Raw genomic sequence first — 26,193 nt, forward strand, 5'->3', positions numbered from 1 at the left:
ATGCATTAAGTCAGAGGCTTCTAATATACCCAAGTACTTGTAGCCTTCTTCTGATTTTACTGCCTTTATCATTTCTTCATTCTCTAGTTCTATTCCATCCTCTTCTATGATCTTGCCTGCTTTGGTTGCTATTGTTGCACATTTGTCAATTCCATACTGCATACCGATGTCTTGGCTGAATTCTTTTGTGTTTTCAATTAATAAATTCAGTTCAGCTTTTGTTTTACCAAACAGCTTCAAATCATCCATGTACATCAGGTGCGAGATTTTCAGTCCTTTCTTTGCAAGTTCGTATCCACAGTTCATCTTCTTCAAAATGATTGTCAGTGGTAGCATTGAGAGTATAAAAAGTAGGGGTGAAAGGGAATCGCCCTGGAAAATGCCTCGTTTAATTTCAACTTGACCCAGTTCTTCTTCATTAGCCATAAGTTTTGTTTTCCAGAGGTTCATTGAAGATTCCATGAATTTTTGTATGTTGCTGCTGATGCCTAAGATTTCCAGGCATTTCTTGATCCAGCTATGGGGAACTGAATCAAACGCTTTCTTATAGTCTATCCAAGCCATGAACAGGTTGATTCATCTTTTCTTTGAGTTCTTTAGGATTAGCTTGTCGATCAGCAATTGATCCTTTGTTCCTCTTGAGTTTTTGCAGCATCCTTTCTGTTCTACAGGAAGCAAGTTATTTCTTTCCAGGTATCCATAAATTTGGTTTGCAATGATACCAGTAAGAAGCTTGTATGTTGTTGGCAAACAGGTGATTGGCCTATAGTTTCCAGGGTCCTTTCCTTTTTCTTTATCTTTTTGGATGAAAAATGTCCTTCCAGTTGTCATACATTCATCATTTTCAGGTGTTTTTAGGGTCTGGTTCATCTGGGTTGCCAATCTTTTGTGCAGACTTGTAAGTGCCTTTAACCAGAAGCCATGCAGCTCATCCGGTCCAGGTGCACTCCAGTTCTTCACTTTTCTTGACTGTCTTTGCACCATTGCTTTTGTTATTTTCACATCTTCCATTTTATGCACTTTAATAGAGTCCTCAACCTGTTTGATCCATTTTGCATTTCTGTTGTGCTTCTTGTTGTTTTCCCACAAATTCTTCCAGAATTTCAGAGCTTTCTCTTTATCAGGCTTTTCATTTGTTGTTACTCCGTCTCCATTTTCTAAACTCTTATAAAACTGGTGCTGATTTGCTCTGAAGTGTGAGTTTTCCTTGAACTGAGTTACTCGGTTTTCATACCTTTTAATCTTTTCAGCGATGGCAACAACCCTCTGCTTCAGCTCTTCAATTACTACCGCAATCTCCTTATTCCTCAGATCGTATCTTGCTTCCAGGCTGCTTTTGACCTGCTTGTTCTTTAGCTGACCTTGCCTTAGGTTCTTCAAGTTGCTCAAATCTCCATGTACTTTTTTGATCTTCAATTCTAACCGAATTTTCCACTTAGGCTTCCCCTTTTTACCTCTTTGGTTCTTTTGTATTTTCAACCCCAGTTCTTTGGTGGTTATGACGGCTGCTGCATACATCAGTTGGTTTGTTTCGGCTAATGTAGTGGTTCGAATAGTTTGCACAGCCTCATTGACCTTTTTTAGTACATTTCTCAATTCTTTCCGGTTCACTTGGTTGAGCTTTGGCAAACGTGTTCTTTCAGCATCTTCCATTTGGTGCTTTATTTTTCCAGCTAATTGAGCACTATCTGTTGATGTTTGTTCTTTAGTGCTTCCTTGTTCTTTATCTTCATCCATTTCAGTATCCTCTTCTTCCCTTTCTTCCTCAATTTGCTTTTGAGTCTGGAAATCATTCTTGATGTTACTCTTCTTTGTTGATGTACTCAGACCATTAATTGCTTTCTCTTCTATTGCTATTCATTCTTCTGTAGTGAAAAATTTGTGGTTTAGGATTACATGTCGTTGGTTCATTAACCTTTGTTCACTGGTGTCACAGTCCGTATGGTTCATCTTCCAAATCTGATACATTCGTTTTTGAAATCCATGTTTTGCTGGCTCAGACTGATAGTAAGCTTCCATAATAGAGGTGTTTTCTTCCCTGGTCCAGATTTTTCGCTTTTTGGGTTTTTCTTCCAGTAGCTTGTCAACTCCATGCCCTGGTTGCCTAGCAGAGGGAGCTGAGCCCTGTAACTCATTTTGCGTAGAATGCCCAGGAGCCATAGCATCCAACAGAACCCTTGTTAATACGGGCGACGGTTCAGCCGGCATAAATTTCATTTTTTCTGTATTCACCATGTTTGAATGGGTTGTGGAGCAGATTTTGTCTGGCCCTTCACCTAAGGTCTGTCTGATATGGTTGAACCTGTTTAGCATAGCCCTTAGGATCACTAGAGCATGCAAGCCCCTCCACCACGACAAGGTAGAGCTCCTCGGAGGGGTTATTATTATTATTATTATTATTATTAATAATAATAATAATTATTATTATTATTATTATTATTATTATTAATCTTCTCATCATTCCTTCCCACCATCTCCTCCCACTTATGACTGTATGACTGTAACTTTTTGCTGTAGCCTTACGATTTATATTGATGGTTTCCTAGTATGATTTGATTGCTTATTTGTACCCTATGACTATCATTAAGTGTTGTACCTTATGATTCTTAACAAATGTATCTTTTCTTTTTACGTACACTGAGAGCATATACACCAAAGACAAATTCCTTGTGTGTCCAATCACACCTGGCCAATAAAAAATTCTAATCTAATCTAATCTAATCTAATCTAATCTAATCTAATCTAATCTAATCTAATCTAATCTCTAAGTAATGGACCTGCTCGCTCACAGATAGTACCTCCCCCTCAAAAGATGACTTCAGGCAGGCCAAAAATAGCAGTAACTATGTCTTGCTAGAACTGGTTTTGTCCCATCCAGACTCTCACAGCTTGCAGTTACCAAGACAAGAGTTTGACAGCCTCACTGGACCAGCTAAGGAGATGATGTACATTTAGATGTCATCAGCACATAGTATTATCTATATTGCATCCAAATCAACAGATGATTTCCCTCAGCAGCTTCATGGAAATATTGAACAACAGAGGGAAAAGAATTGAACCCTGTGGCACTCCATATCTTAGTGGCCATTAAAGTCTTGTCCTCAACATCACCAGCTTGAATTGCCCACTGGGGAAAAAGCTGACCTACTGCAGGGCCAAGTCTCCAATGTCCACAGCACATAATAGCTGGTTTGTAATGAGCTGAGAGTTTTCTCATTTTTGTTTTAATTTTCCAGATATATCACAACAAAATTGTCCAGGTCCAGATTAGACTTGAAATTTACCATCCCTAGCACCATATATCCTTGCATAGTCATGGATGAATAAGAAGGAAGTGAGTAAACGCTACTATTTGCATATGACAAAAATCTTAGATGCTGTAAGATAAAATTCACTATATGGGTGTAAACAAGTTTCAAATAAAGATTACGAGTGTTTCATCAAATTCTCAAAGAAAAGTATAATTTTTATAGTACAAGCATTTGACTAGGCTACAATTTTTGCTGTGTTCTACAGTATAAGGGTATTTTGTTGATGCAGAAAACTATTGAAAAGAATACCAAATCTTTATTTCTCTCTCCAAAAGTACACAAATTGCTCATTCTTTTTGTATTTTTTACTTTTCCAGCAGTTTTTGAAAGAAGAATCCATACAAATGCAAGGTTAATATTCTTTGTAATCTATTGCCTCAAGAATACCAGACTGATTAGAGATACACAGTATTGATTTTGTTAATACATTACATTTGTTACTGGGCAAAAGACTACTGGTTTCTTCTAAATAATTAATGTTGTGATCTACATTGGGATGAAAGAGGCAGACAATATCTTTGAATCTCTGCTAACTTTTTCTGCTTACTCTTTTTTCCCTCTACCTAATTAGGAATGATTTAACAACACAAAACAACACAAGAAAGCAGAAATCAGTAAATCTGATCAAAACAGTTTCTGATAAAAGTAAGAAAGACTACAACCAAGTCAAATAGTTCATAGAATTACAGTAGTTTCTGTAGTTCCACAATTTAGATATGGAAGTAGACTTCCTATATCATAATTTTTGAAATAAGAGAGCCAACAAGTGAGGGAATATGGGATTGCTGTTATAGAGTGCCATTTATATAATTTTAAAACTGAAGTACACTCCACATATCAGCACAATCTTCTAATTCTTGTAAGCTTAAGTGGTCACACAGGGTCTGAAAGAGATGCAGGTCCTATTTACAAGTGATCCCTCTAGCCCAGGGGTGTCAAACTCACGGCCCACAGCCCAGATGCATCACCCCACCCCCATTTTAGCAAAGGGGAAAAGGTCGCGATACATCATGTGACAAAAATGTGACGCCGCGAGTTTGACAACCTTGCTCTAGCCCTAGCAAAACACATGTACAGTAAAACAATAAGAAAATTAATTAAAATTAAAAACGTCCTAGTTTCACTCTTAAATAATGTTTTAAAAATGAACTAAATAGAGACACCGTGACTCAGTTCTGTATATGTTTTACTCTCTCCACTATGTACTTACTGCAAGAAAGTGTTGGCATGGATAGAGGTCTGGAGGGAATCTGTGCAAACTGGATAGAAATTGCCCTCCAAATTGCCTGGTTTATGATGGACCCTACCCTTAGTTTGTTCAGAATGTGTCTTTGCCCATTCTATAAAATGTGGCTCATATGTGGCTCATATTAAATAAAATCGGAGTATTACTTCTTGCATGCTACATATATTGTTTCCCCTAAAATAAGACATCCCCGATAATAAACCCAATCGGGCTTTTGAGCACATGCACTAAAATAAGCTCCTCCCAATAAGCCCTCCCCAAAAATATTTAAACGCATGCGCAGCTGGTTCCTGCCATTTCCTCTGCTTTCCTCCATGTGCCCCAAAATAATAAGACCTCCCCAAAAATAAGGCCAAACGCTTATTTCGGGGTTCAAAAAATATAAGACAGGGTCTTATTTTCGGGGAAACATAGTACATTGATTCATGCATAGAGGAATTCATTCAGTTTCTCTCTCAGTTTGGCCCCTGGATTTAGACCTGTGTTGTGTTGATTAAAGTGCAACAGCCCCAATTAACTCCAAGGTAAGAGGAGGGGGCTACTCTTTCCCACTTGCCCTCCTTGCCAGTTGTTGTTTGATTGTGAATGCCCACTGGATTGGGACTTCAAAGGATTTTCCCAGTAGTAGAAAATGGGGCATCCCAGGCCTTGACCTGCCTCAATGACTGTACAGAGCAAATATTCAGCAAATACTTTTTGCACTATTGCAATAAATGCTGGGGTAAGGTATTTGATTTTCTGCTTTATTATCAGATGATTGTAAAACATTATATGCAAGACAATGAAATAACCATTGTACAAGATTCCGTAATCTGTTTCTGTGGTTGTGTGTAGCTTTATTGGCATCCGGAAAGATATTGCTACTTTGAGAGCTCAACTTGGATTTTTCGCATGGCTGTGCTGGCTTAACCATAAGCAGGTTCGACAGTTCCCGTCTCAGCAAACCTGTATTGATTAGGTTTTAGCTTTATTTTCCCTAAAAACATTCACACAAAAAACATACGATGGCCTCTTAAGATACTTCCTAGCCAAACTTGCCCGAATCTACATGTGCTCCTAGGTAGGGACTGAACTGCAAAGCTATAGTTGTACAGAGCTGAGGTAGGAGATGGAAAGGACTACATAGTAAAATTACATATACATGTAAGGGGCGTGTATAAGTGCACCAGCGTGCCTACCGTCCCTGTCCTAATATTCCTTTTTATTTTTACTCTTTTCATATATTCAAATTATGTTTATACTTTTATCTGTTATATATGCTTGACAAATAAATAAATAAATAATAAAAAATACCCCAGGATTTCACAGATGAGCGTCAACAATTTGCCTCTCCTAAGACTGAGGTAAATAGTTCAGGATGGAGAATTCTTCATCTGAAAGGCTGACATGGTTTGTGGACAATAGATATGAAAAAAAATGTTATAGGTTGATGAGATATTAAATCTCCTCCATTGGAATTTTAATGAGGAATCTTAAGTATATTTTATTATTACATAAATGAATTTTGAATAGGAAGTAAGAATTGATGATGGCTCTATTTCCATATAGTATATATTGTGGGCATTTTAAACCTGCTTTTTGGATTTTATTATTTTATTGTATTTATGGAGAAAGGAGCTATAATGCTAAATTCAGAGGTATGAAGCTAAGTTCAGATTAAGTTCAGTTAAGTTCAGAATTGAGCTATACCCCACTTTAATTATAACAAAATTCCTAATTATTACATTTTACTTGTTTCCTTATTTGAAAGTCTAAGCCAAATCTTTGCTCAAAGCCAGGGGCAGTTATAGCATCCATGATTAGAAGTCACTCAGCTTCTGCTTAGGCAGCTTTAACAACCATTGCTCAGGGATCAACAGCAATGAATGGCCTATTTAAGAAACATAGCTCTCCTCATGCAATTTACATTTGAAGAATAGTTGTTAGTTAAGTAGTGGGTAAGAAAAAAACCCCAATGAATTAGGCAGTCACCTGTTTGAATCTTACCTTAGTGTCACCTCATTTGCAACAAGTTACAATCAATTTTTCAACAAATCATGCATATAATTCACTTTAAGGCTGAACTCCAAAATTCAGTGTGTAGCTTACATTCTGAAAATATTTGTAGGTTTGGTGCCATAGGTTGTTATCTAGTGCTTGAACTATCGGTCTCTTGTCTGCTCTATACAACTGAAACACAATGTCATAATCCCATGCATACATATTAGGAAGCAAATCTTGGTGACTTCTTTATAGGAAATTTTCTCATTCCTTCACATTGCCAGCCCCTCTTCCCACATTCCCTCCTATAATATTGCAGCTGGCAGCATTAGCAAGAACTGATTTCCAGCAGCCAATGAGTAATGAGGAGCTGAAAACAGCTCTCACCCCCCCCATTCCTGGACCCCGCAGCATCAGCTCAGCTTTTGACAGAGCTTCTGTGCCTTCAGAAGGAGCTCTGCTACTGGCAGTCTATTCTATTATGTGAGTCTATATGTGCTCCAGGGTTAAAAGAGATGGCAGGCAACCAACACTACTTTTGAAACATTAAAAGGGGGGGAATTATTACAAGATGATGGGCAGACACAGTTTGATCTTGAATCATTGGCCCCCACGGAAAGGGCTTGCAACTTGGGCGTCCTCCTGGATTCACGGCTGTCTTTAGAAGAGCACTTGATGGCCGTGACAGGAAGGATTTTTCATCAGGTTCGCCTGATCCGCCAGTTGCGTCCCTTTCTAGATAGGGATTCCCTATGCACAGTCACTCATGCCCTCATCACCTCTTGTCTGGACTATTGTAACGATCTCTACAGGGGGCTCCCCTTGAGGTGCACTCGGAGGCTCCAACTAGCGCAGAGTGTGGCCGCGCAGGTGGTTATGGGAGCAACGTGGAGTTCCCATGTAACACCTCTCCTGCGCGAGCTGCACTGGCTCCCGGTGGTCTTCCGAGTGCGCTTCAAGGTTTTGGTTATCACCTTTAAAGCGCTCCATGGCTTAGGACCTGGTTATTTACGGGACCACCTGCTACCATCAATAGCCTCCCACCGGCCAGTATGCTCCCATAGAGAGGGGCTCCGGGTGCCATCGGCCAAACAATGTCAACTGGCGGCCCCTAGGGGAAGAGCTTTCTCTGTGGGGGCACCTACGATCTGGAACGAGCTCCCCCCAGAGATACGGAGGATCCTGGATCTGCGCACCTTCCGTCGCGCACTTAAGACTTTTTTATTTCATCAAGCTGGCCTGGCCTAAACCTTCTCCCCTTTTTAAATGTAAATTTTAATTTGTTTTAAAATTATGGGGTATTTTACATTTGTTCAGCCAAATTATTTAATTCATTTTTATTCTATTTTAAATTTTTGTATTTATGTGTTTTATTGTATTTATGTGTTTTATGTGGCTGTTCACCGCCCTGAGTCCTTCGGGAGTAGGGCGGTATAGAAATTTAATAAAATAAAATAAAATAATAAAAATGTTCTCTGCCAGAATTTCCTCCTTTGGAAGCAGTGAACATTGAGGAAATGTCAACCTCCAAGCTTAAACCAGCTGTGGTGTACTTACCTGCCTGGGTATTTACAGATAGAAAAATTAAAAAAAAAACATTCTGCCTAAAAAAAGGAAGTCCAGAGAAGCAAACAAAATCTAATAGACCAGACAGGCACCACACAGGCACCAGTGTAGCCCAAGGGTTGAGAGAAGGGTCAGGTTTTAAGGGCTTGTTTAAAGAAGGGCAGAAGCCCTATCAATATCAGAAGGACTGCTGTTCCAGAGGGCAAACATCCCAACAGAGAAAGGCCACTGCTTGGATCCCACAGGCCATATAGTTTAATTGATGGGACATGGAGCATGCCAACACTGTTAAGAGCAGAGAGGATTGGCAGAAATTATTGAAGACAGGCATTCCCTTATATATGTAACTGGACCCTCTGCCTAGAGGAGCTTTCTAGATGATAACCAGCACTTTATGTTGATCAGGAAGTCAATTGATAAGCCAAGACAGCTCTTAAAACAGAGATGTGACATTTTATTGTGGGATTACCATAACTGCATTCTGGACCAGGTGCTCCCACGAGTTAATGAATATATTATGCTTTAGCTATAAAATCTGCATTGCCTGTTGCAAGTTTTTTCCAAGTATAATTTAAGGGTTTAAACTTTAAACCCTAAATGGCTTAAAGTGTGGCTATTTAAAAGGCAGTCCGTCTCAGAATGAATCTATCCAGAAACAGGTGCCACTAAAAGAGGCCTTAAAGCTGGTTTTATTTTCTGAAGCCCATTGGTAGGACACCTGGAAGAGGCCTTCACCTCTTCCACATGACACAGACAGCCCAATCCCAAGAAGTTGCATTTGACTGTCACCTGTTCCACTTTCTGCTATAAATGGATAGCACAATTTTGTAGATAAGCCACAGTCAATTTCATCATAAAAAACCATTTTTACGTAAATATCTTGCCTAGTTACACTGTATATTGATGTAAACCAGTCTTGATGTCACTAAGTTTTAGTAATAATTTTGACATGAAGGATGTGCCCTACGGTTAATCCTTGGGTTATGACCACTCATCCAGTGACCATTCAAAGTTATGACTGTGCTGAACAAAGGGGACATAAGACCAGTCCGTGAAGTTCCAGCTGTTGCAGTATCCCCATGGTCACGTGGCTAATTCAGGGATGTGGCAACCAGCTCACAATTATGACGGTTGCATTCATGTGATCACCATTTGCAACCTTCCCTACTTGCTTCCCAAAAAGCAAAGTCAATGGGGAAGAAGCAAGCAGGATGTTGCAAATCACTCCTTCAAGTAATTCCTGCTCCTGCCACTTTTTTTTTGCTTGTCTACTCCTCAGAGCCCATCCATGGCATCCACCCACCTGTCTGTCCATAGCTCTTGCTCACTAGCTTGCTTGCTTCCCACTGGTCTTTGCTTAATGACCGGTATGGTCCTTGTTTAACAATGGCAAAGAGGACTGCTGGGATTGCCATCGCTATCATCTGACATCACGCTTTATGAATGCATTACTTAGTGGTGGAAATTCTAGTCCAAATTACTGTCGTAATCTGAGGACTACCTGTAAAAAAAATTATATTAATGTTGGTATCAAGATTCCTTTAGTCAGCAACATTATTGCCCTTGCTTTAATTTAATACAAATGAAAGGAGCCCTGGTGGTGCAGCAGACTAAAGCACTGTTATTAACATCAGCTGCCTGCAATTACTGCAAGTTCAAATCTCACCAGGCTCAAGGTTGACTCAGCCTTCCATCCTTTCTAAGGTCGGTAAAATGAGGACCCGGATTGTGGGGACAATAAGCTGACTTTGTATAAATATACAAAAGTATGAAGGCTATTGCTTAACGCATTGTAAACCGCCCTGAGTCTCCGGAGAAGGGCAGCATATAAATAAATAAATAAAAAAAATAGATTTAGACAGAATATTTCAAATTTCTTTGAGCATCTGAGATAAGCATGATTATCGTGAAGCTAACTTTGAGGAAGATTACTATTTCAGAAAATCTTTCTATTTATATCATCATGGCAGGTGGCATCAGCTAACTGGCCCTGGCTAATCTCAAAAAAAAAAAAAAAAAAAAAGCTAAACAGGCTTGAGGCTGGTTAGTAGTTGCATAGGAAACTACCAGGAAATCCCAAGACTGTAAAATAGACTGGGAAGTTTAAAAAAAATGCAAAGAGGAAGTGGCAAACTCTTTCTATATTGTTGTCAAGCAAATTACAGGGATAAATAAAAGATTAGGTTTCCCTATGTCAGTTTCCTGGTGATTGTAGAAGAGGTTATATATATATAAAAAATAAGTGCCTTCTTTAGGAGCCTTGCAGAGAAAGAATTGTTAGTTTCTGAGCTTTTTTTTCTCTTTCCAGGCCATCGGCCTGCATCAAAACCTTGGAATTGTGAAAAGTTGTTAAAGAAGCTTCCAGGCAAAATAGAGGATCAAAAGGGATCTAATTTTCAGGGTGCTTATGAATTGTGGATGTTCACCTAGTTAAATAAATTGACATTTTTCATATTAGCTCAAAGCAAAAAAAAAAAAAATGATGTAATTGTTCTCCTCCCTCTTTTTTTTTCTTTTTCTTTCTGAGGCTTAGGTTTAATATCTTTATTGAAAATTGGGTGCTTCTGTTACATGTCAAGATGCTTTATTCTCTGCAATCTAAAGTGAGTCTTTTTCATGTTGATTGCGATATGGCTTAAATAATAAGGACCTGATTCAGAAAGCTCTACCTACCCACTGGCAGTCTGACAAGCAAGTTCATAGCATACTAATAACTCTGAAAAATCACATTTCTTTTTACGTTACTGCTCACTGTTTCAGGGAGGGCGGATGTCAGCAGGAAGGGGGATTTTGTTAGCATGACACTAGGAAGTCATGAACTATTGGTTTTATTAACATCGTTTCTATGCCACTTAAAATGTCATAGTGCTGTATAACCTCATTTTATTCAGCAGCCCAAACAATCCCATTCAGTGGATCACTGTTGTTCCCATTTTAAAGCCGAGATGCTAAGGCTGAAAGAGTGTGACCTGCTCAAATCTGCAGCCGAAACAGGATTTAAACCCCACGTCTTCCAACTAACTGGCTTACAGTCTGCATAAGATATGTGTGTGTCAGTCTAAAGCTAGCATTCGTACATCTATCTTCTTTCTCCAAATCATATTTTGTTGGTGTTTACTTAAGGGTACCAACTGGGGGAAAAAAAAAACCATGAGAGAGGAGGCAGGCAGCTTTCAATGTCAGTGGAAAAATGCAGAAGGAATAAAAGCTGTTAATATAAGAGATCTGTTAAAAAGACTTAGAGAGGCCATTTACCCAACAGTGATTTATAGCGTCTTCACAGTCTTACCAACCATCATTGAGCCAAAATTATGGTACCATAGGCTTCATACTTGACTTAACCAATGTGAGAATGAAATGGAATGTAACACAGTTCTGATGCAGAATATTTATGGTGTTTTCCTCCTAAGAATCAGGTAGGGGTTTATTTTATTTTACTTTTTTTTTTTTTTTTAAGAAAGCTCATTGAGAACTTTTCCCAAGCCAGCAAGTGCTGGACAAATCTCATCACACAAAATGCTGTGGTTGAGGATGATATAACTTTTCCTTTTCAACATCTGGAAGGGACCAAGCTGCAGGAAGGTTGACCTAATATCTTGTACTTTAAAAAAAAAAATACACAGAAGAGCATTGAACAGTACTCTCTTTTTTTCCCCTCTGAATTTCCCCGTTTTTATTGCTGGATCTGCTTGTGTGTTTCATTTGCTTCTCTCTGATCATTTGCTTGCACTGTGTCTAATGAATTTTCATGGATTAAATCTTTCCTGTTGGTTTAATGTGGCACCAAGACTACAAACAGCCAGCAGTGCATGACAGAAGACCTTGCATCTTCTTAATCCTAGTCAAGGGCAGCAGATGATGGTGGTGATGCTGGCTATACCCTTGGAAAGTAATTCCAGCGAAAGGACAGATGTCCTTATTTTCTTTTACCCTTTGTTGGTGCTTAGCAGTTTATTTTATCTAGTACTGATATGTAGGCAGTTTAAAAATATTGCTTCATCATCATTTTAACAGCTTTTTCAATGGCAAGGATGACCAATAGTTCAGCTAATCATTTGGCTATCTTTATTAAATGAAAACTCAAAGGACAACATGCATTCATGTGTTTTGCTCATATCCTTCTAATGTGTATGCATCACAGCACAGCGCTTGCATTGAGAAACACAGTTCATAAGGGAGCTGCATAAGGGAATGTATAAGCCAGCAACATTTATATTTGAGGATTTTGTACCGCTATAAAGCCAACTCAAGAGTTCTGTGATCCCATGACAATCAGCTGTATTCAAAAGCAAAGCTGATTTTTCTTCTGGCTCAGTTGAGCTATATTTGAAACTACAGAAAACTTTCTTTCTCTGAAGTTATATGTGAGGGAATGTAGTGAGGAAGTGGATTCTGAGGAGGGAGGGGTGCATTCCAGAGGAATAAGAGGCAACTCAGCCCAGATATTATATATGAAAAAAAGAGGATGAAGACAGTCTCTACATAATAGCTCATAGTTTATATATTAGATACAGATAATAGAGTATCATCTGGCAAGAGTTTGTCTATAGGTCTGAAACAGAGGTGGTATTCAGCCGGTTCGTACCGGTTCGGGAGAACCGGTAGTGGAGATCGGGGGGGGGCGCCTTGCCTCTATGCCGTCCTAGTTAGGCACGTTTTCAAGGCCCGGCACATGCGCAGAAGGTGTACAAGTGAGCAAAGCGCATGTGTGGAAGGCCAGGCGCATGCGCTGAAGGTGCACATGTGCACAAAGCGTGTGTACGTGCAGTGAATCGGTAGTAAAAATATTGGAAGCCCACTGCTGGTCTGAAACAATAGAAGAACTCAAGTTTGGAAGAATCTCCACTTGGAATTTTTGGTTTGGGGGCCTGACATGTTTTTAGTTCTGCAGATGTTATGCACAGTTCATTTCCCCATGTTCAGGAATGTTTATCTCACCCTGTTTCCAATTTAGCTGTGTTCAGCCACCCTCTGGCCTTTCAAGGGGAAGGTGGCTTGATGGCTTTGCAGCCTCCCCTTATAAGAATTACTTGGATTTTTTCATACCAACAGACAAATGTTCAAAACATGAAATAAAAAAAATATGGAGGGGGTAGAGTATTCTTCTTCTTCTTGTGCCATATCCATCATCGGATGTTGGCGATCATGTTGGCAATCCAACATTATTATTTATATGATTTAATTTTACTTTGCACAGAGTAAGGGGTGAGGAGTTATTTCTTTATTACTCCAGCATCTGCAACAGCTTAACACGGTTTGAAAGTGCCAATAGATTTTTGATGCAATTATAGACTTTTCAATAAAGAAAAGCTGAAATAGAAAAAAAATCAATGTCATATGCTCATGGATCCATACCAACAATTGACTTCGGAGAATGAAATGGCAAACTGAAGATGGTTCTGCTAAAAGTGAAACCAATGACCGTGGTGGAATGAAAAGACAGCGAGTGGACCAGCTCTTTGTAATTCCTCTCCAGACAAGTTTTCAAATTCATGGACATACTGCTCCTTGTTGGCTTTGGAGTTCTCTGGTGCCATACCAGCCTGCAGGTATGCTTGAATGGTTCACTCTAGGTGCCTGATGAACCATGTTGGGTTTCAAAGAGAGTTTAGGAGTTCTTAAACTCTGGTACCTGGTTTGATTGAGGCTCTTCCTGTCACTTGGAATGGGAAGGTGACAATGGTTTGGACTGGATCATGCTTATTACTAAACGTATGCTTCTGGATCCTGGAGGATTTTCAAAGGTGCTCTGGTGATAAAATAGAATATGAGATAGCTAGGTGTACTATTGGAGAAAGACAAACAATGAACCCAATCAAGCTCAGGTAAGAACTTCTAAGCCTTAGAACCTAAGGGTTACTTATGGGTCAAAACAAAGTCTTTCTCTCCCCTTATTGAATTTGCAAAGATATGACCCTTTATTCCTATTTAACATCTATATGAAGCTGCTGAGTGAAGTCACCTTTTGGAATAGTTTTGTCAGTGTGCTCCTTTTCTTGGAGGTGAAGCAAAGTTTCTAGTTAAATAAGGTCATTTGCAACTATGATCCTATGTCCATGCCCTCTCCTGGGTCAATCATTACCTAAGCTTTTCAGGAGTTTTTAAAAGTATGAGAACTTCTTATGGCTTTCTGAAGTGATTATGATCAGACACAGAGCTCCAGAGGAGCAATTGAGTGATATTCCAGTAAGTGGCCAGTCCTTTCCCTAGATAGAATACCCAAGGGTACTACTTAATGATCCAAGCTTAATTACCGTATGAGCCAGCCACCATGAAGCAATTTTAAATCCTGTTGATTTCACTGGGAGGTTAAGCAAATGTTTTGCTTACACATTTCTAATGCAGCAACATCCAGTGCCAGGAACCTTTTAAGAATTCAGAGAGCACAGGCATTGAGGTAACTCACTTTTGCATTAAAAGCTCCCAGATGACAAAACAGAAACGAGTCAATCTACTGAAGTTGAAGGAAGAAGAACACCTTCAAATATTTGAGCAATCGGTTTGCATTTTGTGGTTATTCACCACTCTATTTTTTCTCTTTGAGTATTCATTTTTGCTGTGAGATAGTTTTGTGGTCCTGGATGCCCTGCATTTTGTGCTTGGAAAATGAAGATAGTTTTCATTATGGTTATTCTTCTTGTGAGAAAATAACAGATATCTTAGGTTTAGTATAGACTCTTTACAGTCATTTGGTGGCTCCACAAGATCTCTTCCTGCCATGGAAAACCAACAGTTGAAGATACATCCATTTTTTAAGGGTAAAAATGTTATTATTTTCTTGTCTGAACATGCATTTTCAATCTGTGTACCACTAGTTCTGGAATGATCACCCAGCCCACAGAAATGTTGGGCAGCTCGTTTTTGGTTACTAGTGAGAATATATTATCTATGCTAAATTACAATTTGTGAAACGTGAATCAATGATGGCACATTCTCCCTTGAATGGGTAAGAAGGGTAACCAAAACAGTATTTCCCATGCAAATATTTTGACTTGTTTTCCAGGATGTTAGAAATCAACAATACAAAATACCCTCAAGGTTATGCAGAAAAGATATCCATCTTGGAAGTTTACCAATTGTTCTTTCACCACATATTTGAGGTTTTTGTATGCCTACGACTGGCTTAATTTTACCTGGAGCAAATTGTCACCATCACTGCAGTTCACTTGGCCATGTACTAAGGAAACGATAGGAGACCATGGGTCATGTAATATCTCCCCATTTTCCTGGCAGAAAGAAGCCAGCTTGGACAAGGTAATGCAGGATAGGAAGGTGAAGTAGAGCCACTTCTAGAACGGGTGCCCTTTTAGATAAGCATGCCTTGCTAGGAAGAGCCCATGTGAGCAAAAGAAGCTCATTGTTCCCTGCCACCAAGCATGACCAGCCTTCAGGGAAACTCACTGTGGATGGGAGGAGGCAAGGGAGAAAATGTCCTCCTCTCAGAATGGAAAGGTTACTATTTAATGAAGGAGAGAAAATTAGCAAAGTTACGCATCACCCATGAATGGCTGGTCCTTTATGTTCTGAAGGAGTGTATATATGTATCTGTAAATAATAAAGAGATTGTTGCATGTAATTAAAGGTAAAGTCTCCTTCAGGCTGAGCTCAACTTCTGCTGACTCCATAAATATGCTGAAGGAGTCAATTTCCTGGATGGACATATGAAACTGTCTGTCTGCCTTCTTTTGGGATATTTTAAGTAAGCAGATAAAATTGCTTCAGCCTCCTTGATGGAGATATTCAAGAGGTTACAATGCAGAAAATCTGAATACTCATTATGGAGTCTTTGGTGTTCTCATTCATTACTTGACAAGATGTGGGTGAATATGGGTTTGCTCCCTTTTTATATATAGTAGCCTGCCAGTTTTGTGGGAATGTGGTTTTTCTCACTGATACCGTAGTTCTTGATTAGGGTATTGTTTTCTGCTTGATTGTTTGTTAACATCAGAACAAATCCTAAGTCTAACAAGATGGAAAGGACACTTTGATGGAAAGGATCCCTTTGTGCCCTTTTTCCTTGATCTGGAAGGTCAAGAAGAAACAAAAGGAAGATGTTTCCTTCTTACAGCACTGATTTCTTTTTTGTTTTTTTATAAGGACTTCAGAGTTCATTTAATATTTATCGTATATTACTGTTTATGCACGGTAAAGTTAGAGTGGTTATAGGATTATCACTGCTTTTCATTTCCACAGTCCTTCAGGTCCTCTGGAGCAAGTGGAGGCATTGGCTACTGAGATATATACCCAAAGTTTAATTTACCCATCTCCCAATCCCCATAGAATACAGTCATTGAAAGAAAAGTATTTTTGTTTTATGGATTTTAGGGAAATATCTGAATTCATGACAACTATATGCTGAAGTCGATGGTGAAAATGTCAAGAGTTTATTGATGAATTCTGCATCTTGATCTTTCTTGCATTTTCTCCCTAAGGCTGCTTATATTTCCCTTCTGTGGCTCTCTTTACTGACTGATCCTGTCATCACCCTCTCATAATGCAGAACAGAGCAAGACCCTTGGTAGAATTGTATTTTGCCTGTATCTGTGCTTGGAGTGATAGTCTTAGCCTATATAGCGAACTGGAGCATGTGACTCTGTGTTGCAGGTTTCATGGAAGAAGCTTCACTGAGGCTTATTTAGCAGCACTAACTCGGCTTGCCTATCAGTATGGAGAAAGTTGTCTTTAATAAGGAACTTGAAGGTAAAAAAGCGGATAGTGACTTTCCTGTATATCAGTCTAAGCCTTAATGTGATTTGTTTGGTTGTGGCTTAGTTTAGTATGTTGTCTGGGTCCAGGAATATGATTTAAAAATCACAGCATGACCGAAATGAGTAGCCTATGATCTCTCTGTATCCCATGGTCCTTACTGGCACTTAATACCAGGTCTTGAGATCTTCTCACGAAATTTGGTGGTAAATTTTGTTCCTTTTCCTTATTCTCATCTGGATTTTTTTTCCTGTGTCATCTTTGGGGGGTTTTTTTGTTTTGTTTTGTGTTCTTTGTATTTTATTTGTTTTCAAATAACAATTTGTAAACCATGCATTGGTAGTCAGGTGGCATATCAATTTAATAAATCCTTATTATGGTCCATCACACAGTCAGCCAGATGTTCAAACTTAATTGTTATTGTCATTTGTTATATATCTTGTCATATGCTCCAGCTCCTGCTGACCCAGCAGTTCAAAAGCAGGCGACTGCAAGTAGTTAGATGTGTAGGAGGGGAACACCACCAAGACAGTAACAGATGGGTACCACTTCTGTGGGTAACTTAATGGGGGCATAAAAGGAGCCCCCAACTGGACGTTCCCTGGGCAACAGTGATGTCACCATTCAATCTTTTCAACCCAGAAGCACTTTGATTCTCCTGACACAAATGTAGTAGTAGTAGTATTAAAAAGGGCTGGAAAGTTTGAACCTGCAGTCCTCAATGTGTGTGTGGGTATGCTTTTCATTCCTAGTTTCTGAAATTCTGTGTGAACCTTTAAAGTTCTGACAACAAATCATGCTTATACAAATCATGGTTTAGCATGACATGTGAACCTAGTAACTTCAGAGGGGTTTTGGATTGAGTAGCAGTATTTTTTTTCCCATGTATCCCTTGCTAGAAAAAATGATGTGAACACATCAGATTTATAATACTTTCCATCACTTATGATCAGTTGGTCCTTATAGTCTCTTGTATTTTTTTAACACATCCACTTTGTATTTTTTAGAGTCCCAGAGCAGGTATCTAATGACGATGGAAGTGGTAAATTACAACATATTAATTAAATATATAATATACTGACAATACCACTTTCATAGTCAGAAATGGGGATTCAAACAAGCTTTTGCTGAAGGTAAATGAAAAGGGTACAAAACTCATTTTGCGGCTAGTTATTACAAAACCAAAATTGTGCAACAAGCAATGCCAGCCCAGAGGTGGGTTTCAGCAGGTTCTGATCAGTTCTGGAGAACCAGTAGCAGAAATTTTGAGTAGTTCGAAGAACTGTAGTAAAAATTCTGACTGGCTCCGCCCCCATCTATTCTCTGCTTCCCAAGTCCCAGCTGATCAGGAGAAAATGGGGATTTTGCAGTAACCTTCCCCTGGATTGGGGAGGAAATGGAGATTTTACAGTATATTTTCCCTGCCATGGCCACCAAGCCACACCCACAGAACCGGTAGTAAAAATTTTTGAAATCCACCACTGTGCCAGCCTAATTCTAATAGAGAAGATGTGGCAACACATTTTACCTCTCTAGGCTCTAAAATTCCCAGGGATAATGGGAATAGAGAGAGCTGCTACTTGGGAGAAAGACTATGAGAGAACTAGGTCCAGTAATTTCTCCACATCCCAAGGCACACTTTCTCTTTGCCATTTGGAGTGGAGCTATTAATTTAATATGGAGGGAGAGCTATTTTCTTAGCTTTATGAGACATTTTCAAGCTTTTAGTCCCTAAAATTTTATTGTAGCTAATTTATCAAAATAGACTTTAAAGAGCTGGATGTAAATAGTTCCCTGTTGAACAACCTAGTTAAGCAATACCCATCACAAGGTCAGAGTAGGGTGAGGAATGGCAGTTGCCTAAACCACTATTAGACGGGAAGTTGGCTAGAGAAAATTGTTGAAAATATTTTGGGCCACAAGAAGAGAGAAAAAAAATCCATCCATACTAGAGAAAATAAAACCAGGCTGCTTGCTGGAAAAGCTACAATCTAATGCTTGGAAAAACCAAAGACAATTGAAAAAAGAGATTGATGGGAAGATAGTATCACGGAACTTATAAGAACACAAAGCAACTGAGAGAGACAATCCAAGCAAAATAATGCCCATCAAGTCACAAACAGTTGGAAACTATTGAAAAACAACCACCGCAATAAGAACAGCAAGGAAGTATAGCCATTGTAGTCAGGATGATACTTAAGTGCAATGGAAAGAGGTGGTAAGAAGAAAGTGCAAACTTTCTCTGGAATTGTTTTCCCCTAGAGATAAGGATGACCTTGTCCCTTATTAGTATTTCAGAGAGCTGTGAAGACCTTGGTCTTTATGGGGAGCTCTGGGGAGGGAATAGAAGCTGGACTATTCTCCAAAAGGACTGCTCTCATGGGGAGGAACAGGTGAGATTATTCTCTTCTGGATATGTGCAGTTTGTCTTTTAATCTTAGTTAATTGGGGTTAGTAAAATGCTCAGAATCAATAAATTGGGACAGCCTTGACGCCTGTGGAATAAATAATAAATGAATATAATACGAGCCTGAGAAGCAATGAGCTTGAAAATAGGGGATTAAAAACTGAAATTCATCTGGCATGTATCACAAAGGTAACCCAAAAACATAACCATAGGAAATCCATAGTCCTCTAGTGTTGTTAGACCCCAGCTTCCATAATCCCCAATAATATTTGGAGATCAGAACTGAAGAGAGATCAAACCTGAAGAAGCTTCCTGGATGAGAAGCGAAACATTTTCAAGGGGAAAAAAAAAGAAAGTGCAGTTGCTTTTTGGAAAAGTAACTTTGGGACACCCATGACATGGAAGATTGAGAATCCCCATAGACATTTGGAGAGCAATAACATTTGGAGACCCATTGAACATTCAATCTAGCAGTTCAATGCTAATGCAGGATCTGCCTCTATTCAGCATTATCTATATGGTATCTTAAATGACAAGCATACAATACAGCATCCCAATTCCATTTCCCATTCTTTTTCTATGGGAAAACTTCCCTTTCCTGGCTAACAGTTTAGCCAGAGATGGAAGCAGCAGTGACAGCATCTGCATCTAAGAACAACTATTCAGATAGGATTATCTGAATCCAAGAATCTTTAAACTAGCAGGAAGGCAAGAACAAACATGAACATAGCAAAGGACAGTAGAACTACTGGTAAAAGAAAAGGGCTACTAAATCCAATCTGCAAAAATTCAGATGATATGTGGTTGGCAGCAGCAGGTATGGTATCTCTTGTGTTTTCTGTCTTTGACCCCACCTGGTTGCCACCTTTTGCCTTGACAATCGTTGTTTGGGGGCTCTGCTGTTTCCTTTTGCCATATCTTGGCTGCAGAAATCCAAATTACTATTAGATGGCAACAATGAGATGCAAAAAAGCTTGATCTCCTTGCTATCATCTGGATTTTTTGCAGCCCAGATAGGGTAGCCTTAAAATCCACCAAGGATATACAATTTAAAATAATAGCCAGAGTGGCAGAAAGAGTGGCAAGAACACAGATTGCACAAAACCACTTTGTGGTTAGGTTTATATCTCTACAAATAATGCTCCCATTGTCAACATGATTTATTAATAATGATAATAATGACAGAAATCTATCTGGCTTGCAAAGATAGGATGGGGGCAAGGTAGATAGGTTGGCTTTATATATTATGCTAAAGAGGCAGGTTTGGTTTTGAATCAGTGTGCTATGTGAACCTGGTTCTTATGATTTGTAAACCATGTCTTAGCATGTTACATAAAAACCAATAACATTGTGGCTTATTCAATGACTCACAATTGACCAAACCACAGCTAGGATGATGCGTGAACCAAGTCACTCCCCTTACTCACATGGAAAGCTTCTACCATTTCCCAATACTCCCTGATTTTGAGTATAAAAGCTGTGAGAGTTCAGCCCAATCATTAGGAACAATGAAGTCAGGGCTTACATTATAACTTCCCTTTTATTTCTCTTTCTATGGATTGTGGCAGTTCACACCATTGGCCAAATGGTTCCAAGCTGTTCATTCAATAAAAGAATTGAATATTCAATCAAAACCAGGCTTCAAACAATAAGAGGTATTTGAGGTTCAAAGTTCTCTGCTGATCGGAAAACAATGGCTAAGTTCATAAACTACCTTAAATCATAGTGGCTTGGTTTGGCTTGGCATGATGTATGAATCCAACCATTGTTCTTTGCAAACTATGTTTCCAAATTAGACTATCTGGCTTGTTTAATAACTCATGGTTTAAACAAACCCTATATAGCATTGTGTGAAAATTTAATCATAATATACAACTCCCTTTCTGGTTTTATCTAAAGCAGAGGTCTTCAAACTGGGCAGCTTTAAGACTTGTGGACTTCAACTCCCAGAATTCTCCAGCCAGCATAGCTGCCAAGTTTGAAGACCCCTGATCTAAAGTAAGCACCAGATGTGGGAAAACCTCTCTAACTGGTCTATATATGTGCACATCATCTCTCAGAGTTTCGTTCTTCAGTAACTTTCCATCAGAAGATCTTCAGCTCATATACCATCAGCAAGAATGACAATAGAAGGATTTAGGAGAATGACATGCACACTTCTCCTTGCCTATTGCAATCTTGAAGTAAATGCTGGTCTGAAAGTGCATGGCAGATGACTAGGTATATTCCAATGAAGTAGAAAGCAGCTCTCTTTATAAGAAGCCGTTATTGCAAGGGTGACTGGGAAAGCTGTTCTGTTTGAACAAAATTGGGATTTCTTATAATGGAGAAAGCTGGGAGCTATCACTCCCACTACAATGATGTTTTTCAGGATAAAAGCAGAAAAGTGTTAAGATGACTATATTTGCATATTGCATTAGTCTAAAATGTGATTGGCTTCTCGGACAAACTGGGTGATTAGTTTATGGTTCAATGGATCGTGCAAATCCAAATTAATTCAATAAAATATAGTTCAGTGTATTCTCAGTGAATGCAGCTGAGTGAAGTTAAAGACACTTCTAGCGAAACTTATGAACAGCTCTACTTATGTGTATTTGAACTGCTCTTTAAATGTTTTGTTTGGCTTTAGTTGAGGGTGAAAACTTAGAAATTAAGCCAAACGTTCAGTGGAAATGGGGCATTTTAAGGGAAGGGATAATGTAGCATTTCACAGATGTTCTCTTTGGGTTAATAATGATGATAAACAATGATAAAGATTTAAATGCATGGAGAAAAAAAGGAGGAAAAACTACTTGAGCTGGGGTATGATGCTTATATGTACTTACTTTAAAGCTAAATGTCATCATCACATCATCACAAAAAGGGGTAGAATACAGAAATCTTTGATCTGTTCAGTGTAGACATGCTTATTTACATTATCGATAAATATATTGCCAACTTTTCATTTGAATCACAGAAGTTTGAAGCCAAGGGATCATTGTGAAAAAAATGAATTAATCTGGGTCTTAAAAGAATTGAAGAAAGAACATGAACAGCAGGAGCCTATGGTTGTATTTGAGGGCATAAATGGACTCTTCCAACATTGTAATTCTGTGAAATAAACAATGGAAGGAAGCCAGATGTCAGGGTTCTGACCGATGCTCTAATAAAATTATGAGTCTCAAGCTATTTAGCAAGAAAAATTTAGTTGTTATTAGGACTGCCATGTCGGCATGACCTAAGTGAAGCCAGCCCTGGCTTCACCCAATTCGCGCCTTGCCTCTGATCCTGTTTTCCCCTCTCCCCAGAGTGTGTCATCAGTCACATTCCCCAACTAAACAATTTTGCGAGTCGTAGAAGTCACTCCCTCCAGCCATTGCAGGTCTCTGTGGAGATGGCCTTGACTTTGGATGGCTAAGCTGTGTCTTGTTTTGACTGAGGTATGAATTCCTTGGTGCAGCTGCAAGGCGCAATTCCCATCCCCTTGCCTATGGCAACTTGGGAGCAGGTCAGGAAAGCTTTGCGAGTTGACACCATATATTTCTGGTAACTTCCAATATTCTGCAATCTATGACCTCTCCATAGCCTACTCAAGTTCAAATTATATTTGATGGTACTTGTAATGCAAGAGGAATAAATTATAGAAGGGCTGAATCAATTTTAAGTAGAAAACCATTATGAATGAAACAGCTAAGATAAAGTCAGAAAGAATGATTTGGTTCATCTGGATTATTCTATGAAATTAGGAGCCCTTGGGATGGTGAGACATTGCATGTTACATCCCAGTAAACAGTAGCAATAGAAAAAGGAAGGTGATTAGGGAAGAAAATTATGCAACATTTTGAATGAATACAGTCCCAGAGAAAAGTTGTTGTCAAGTATCATGAATGAATGAAGAAAGCAAAATGAGTAAATTCAAAGAAAGTTATTGGACCTCATTCATAGACCAAAAAGTAAACGAGAAAGATGACTTTCTAATTCTTTGAAAAGTTGGTTAACTCTAAGTATATGGTTTAAGCACAAGTGCATCAATATGTAGATATGACACAGGATAGCAGGGTAATGAGACATTCTGAATGTGGGATCCTTGGCAGTGTCAAGATTAAATCTTGGGGGAAATGGAAGTTGTAGAAACATGAGTGAAAGTAGAATAAAGGCACAAATGCTGTAAGAGTAGAATGAAAGCAAAGCATGTGCACTATAAGAATAATTAGAATTCTTAGTGAATACATGGAGTTCAGTTCAGTAAAGATATATGATGTTTCTTAAACATATTTATGGGCAAATGTATAAGAAATGCTTCAATGGACATTAGTGGTATGTTGGTTGGATGTGAATTTATACACACTTTTGTAAACTATGCCAGGCTATCGGCTGATGAATTATTTGCAGCAAATGTTAGGCTATATGATGGAGCAAAGAAGATTAATCTGAAAATTAATGTATCAGTGTCTAAGGTACTTGTGTTTGATAGGGAAAATGGAATGATTGGAATTTGTATAAAAATGCTGAAGAAATTGAACAAGCGACTCTAGTAGAATTGACGGGGAAATAGATGGGAAATATTATGATGTGGAAATGGTGGAAAAAAGTAAAAGTAGAATATGCTTAACTGTAAGGGATTTATTTTACTGAAAGAAGTTAAAAAGACTATGTATAAGAATGTGCTTCTGCCAGCTTTGTTATATGAGTAAAATAGAAATTCATTCCCAGAGGCTAAAATCCTTCTATCTTAGGTGACTGCGGGGAAAAAAAGGTAAAATGTTGGAGGGCTTTTTTTTTAAGCATGGGGGAAAGTAGGAAGCTCAGAGGATGAAGAACATTTCAGCAAGGTTTCAAACCAGCTAATATCTGCTTGAAAAACAATAATTTTAGCCATTATGATCTTTCAGCACTTGTGGTAAAAAGAAGCTTTAAAAGGTATTAGAGAACAGGTTAAGCACCAGTTTAGTTTGAAGGAGTGTTCCTGCCTCTGTGAAACAGCTGAGGAAGGGTGCTCTCTGAAATGGACAGGAGCCTCAAGGTGACATAATATATTAAACTGAACCTCAGATGTAGAGCAGAAAACTGCAACCTGTGGTCACTTTGAAGCTGTGTGGGGATCACTAGAGGTGAGCATAATCCATTTCTGCCCTCCAGAAACAGCCGCCTGCCAACTGTGAAGGGTGGATAAGCCCTTACAAAATTAAATCTAGTTTCTTTAAAAGCTGATTTTGAAAAACAAAAAGCCCTTATTTATGCAGTTGGTACCTTCCACTAATCCCGTCCCAGAAGTAAAATTGTAGATTGCAATTTTGAAAGATACAGCACTCAGCTGTGCATGTGATGGAAGTCTCACTGTTTGGAAAACCCAACCTAAAAGCTCGCAGAAGGGACAACTGACTTTTAGGGAATGCCAACATTTTGTCACTTGCAAAGCTTGTTCCACAATAGGCTACAATGCCCATAAACCTCTCAAGTCTAAGATCCAAAGTCCATGCATATATAAACTTACAGTCTTGTGCCATGATCCATACACCCCAAAGCACTGCCGAAATGCCTCCATTTCTCTTATCTGTGGAGATTCTCAGTCATCCAGGTTATGGTTATCCCAAAAAGTGCTTTTTCAAGAGCTGAAGAAGCTTCTTGAATGAGAAGCGAAACGTCTTCAAAGAAAACCAGAAAGTCCAGTTGCCTCTTGAAAAAGCACCTCTGGAACTCCATTTCTCTTGTCTATCTGTTACTTCAGTGAGCTCAAGGGACATACATTCCAGTCATCTTTACGGAAATATTTGCCCAACTGTGGCTTAAGGAAATCTTTTTCTCGACACCTTTTATATCCCATCTTGATCCAGAGAAAAAGGGCCCTGTTTATTTTAAGTGACAAGCGTTGTGGGGAAGAAGAAGCTGGGGAGGTAGGTAGAACTTCAGCCTTTGATTAAAGCACAGCCCCTCTGGCTCTACATCTGAGGAGACAGAGCTTCCCGACCCCTTACAAATGATTTTATTTTATTGCAGAAAGCACTAGTATTTTTTTTTTAAAAGCCACCCCAAAACAGCAAGCTCTTGATTATGTTTTCTGTTTGCCAAGACTTTTCCTGTGTTTGACCTTTGGATAACCTCCAAGACTTACAAACATTTGAAAGGAGTAAAGGAGCTCATTTTATTGCAGGGCCTCTGCATACATTCTTTGCAGCCTATCTTTAACATCAGTTGACAAGAATTATATAATTGCAGTCTGTAATCCCTTTAAGGCTGAAACAGATTCATTTGCTCTTGCACAACACTTCAGGGTTTAGCTTTAGAGGCAGGTATACAGGGTTTTTTTGTCCTCCTCTGCTGCCAGCCAAGCTTCATGTGTAAAAGATGATGTCCCTTAACCAACGTTTCTCCCATTATCAAAATTGTCCAGATCAATCTTTCACTGGGCTTTGAAGCAGTATTAGCAAAACAGATGTGCCCAAGCTATCAGTGGGGCATTTTGCCCATTCTTGTGTCACAGTTTTGACCCAAATTTGGGACTCTTGGATTTTGTGGTGAAGCATCTCTTGAATGGATTATAGTGAGTGTGTATTGTACACCCAATACAGTTTCTGGAACAATGTTGGCTGAGATGTGGGTATGATGTTACATTTAAAAAAAAAGGAGGGCAACCATTTAGTGATCACAGGCGGCACTATTGTGGCCCACCAGCGGTAGCAGATTCAGACAGTAGGAGGTTGGGGAGGAACATGGGCCAGTCCTGGAGTCTGGGGAAGGCTCGGATGATGGCTCTGAGTTGGAAGCAGAGAGGGGGCCAAGGCCATCTGGTAGTTCTTTGCTGCCTCTGGAGTCTGACGTCAGCGAAGAACAGCGTGAACCTGACCCCAGTGTATGCATGCACAGAGCTGCCAGGAGACAGGAACAATTAAGGAAACAGGGTCGACTTGGGAGTAAGGCTTGGAGATGATTGGCCCCTCCCATAAGACATAAAAGAGAAGCAAATGGGAGGTGAGTTTTTGCAGGAAGCAATTAGTTCA

Source organism: Pituophis catenifer, unplaced genomic scaffold, assembly GCF_029215685.1.
Source record: "Pituophis catenifer annectens isolate HBS135680 unplaced genomic scaffold, rPitCat1.0.hap2 SCAF_2, whole genome shotgun sequence".
Classification (NCBI taxonomy): Eukaryota; Metazoa; Chordata; class Lepidosauria; order Squamata; family Colubridae; genus Pituophis; species Pituophis catenifer.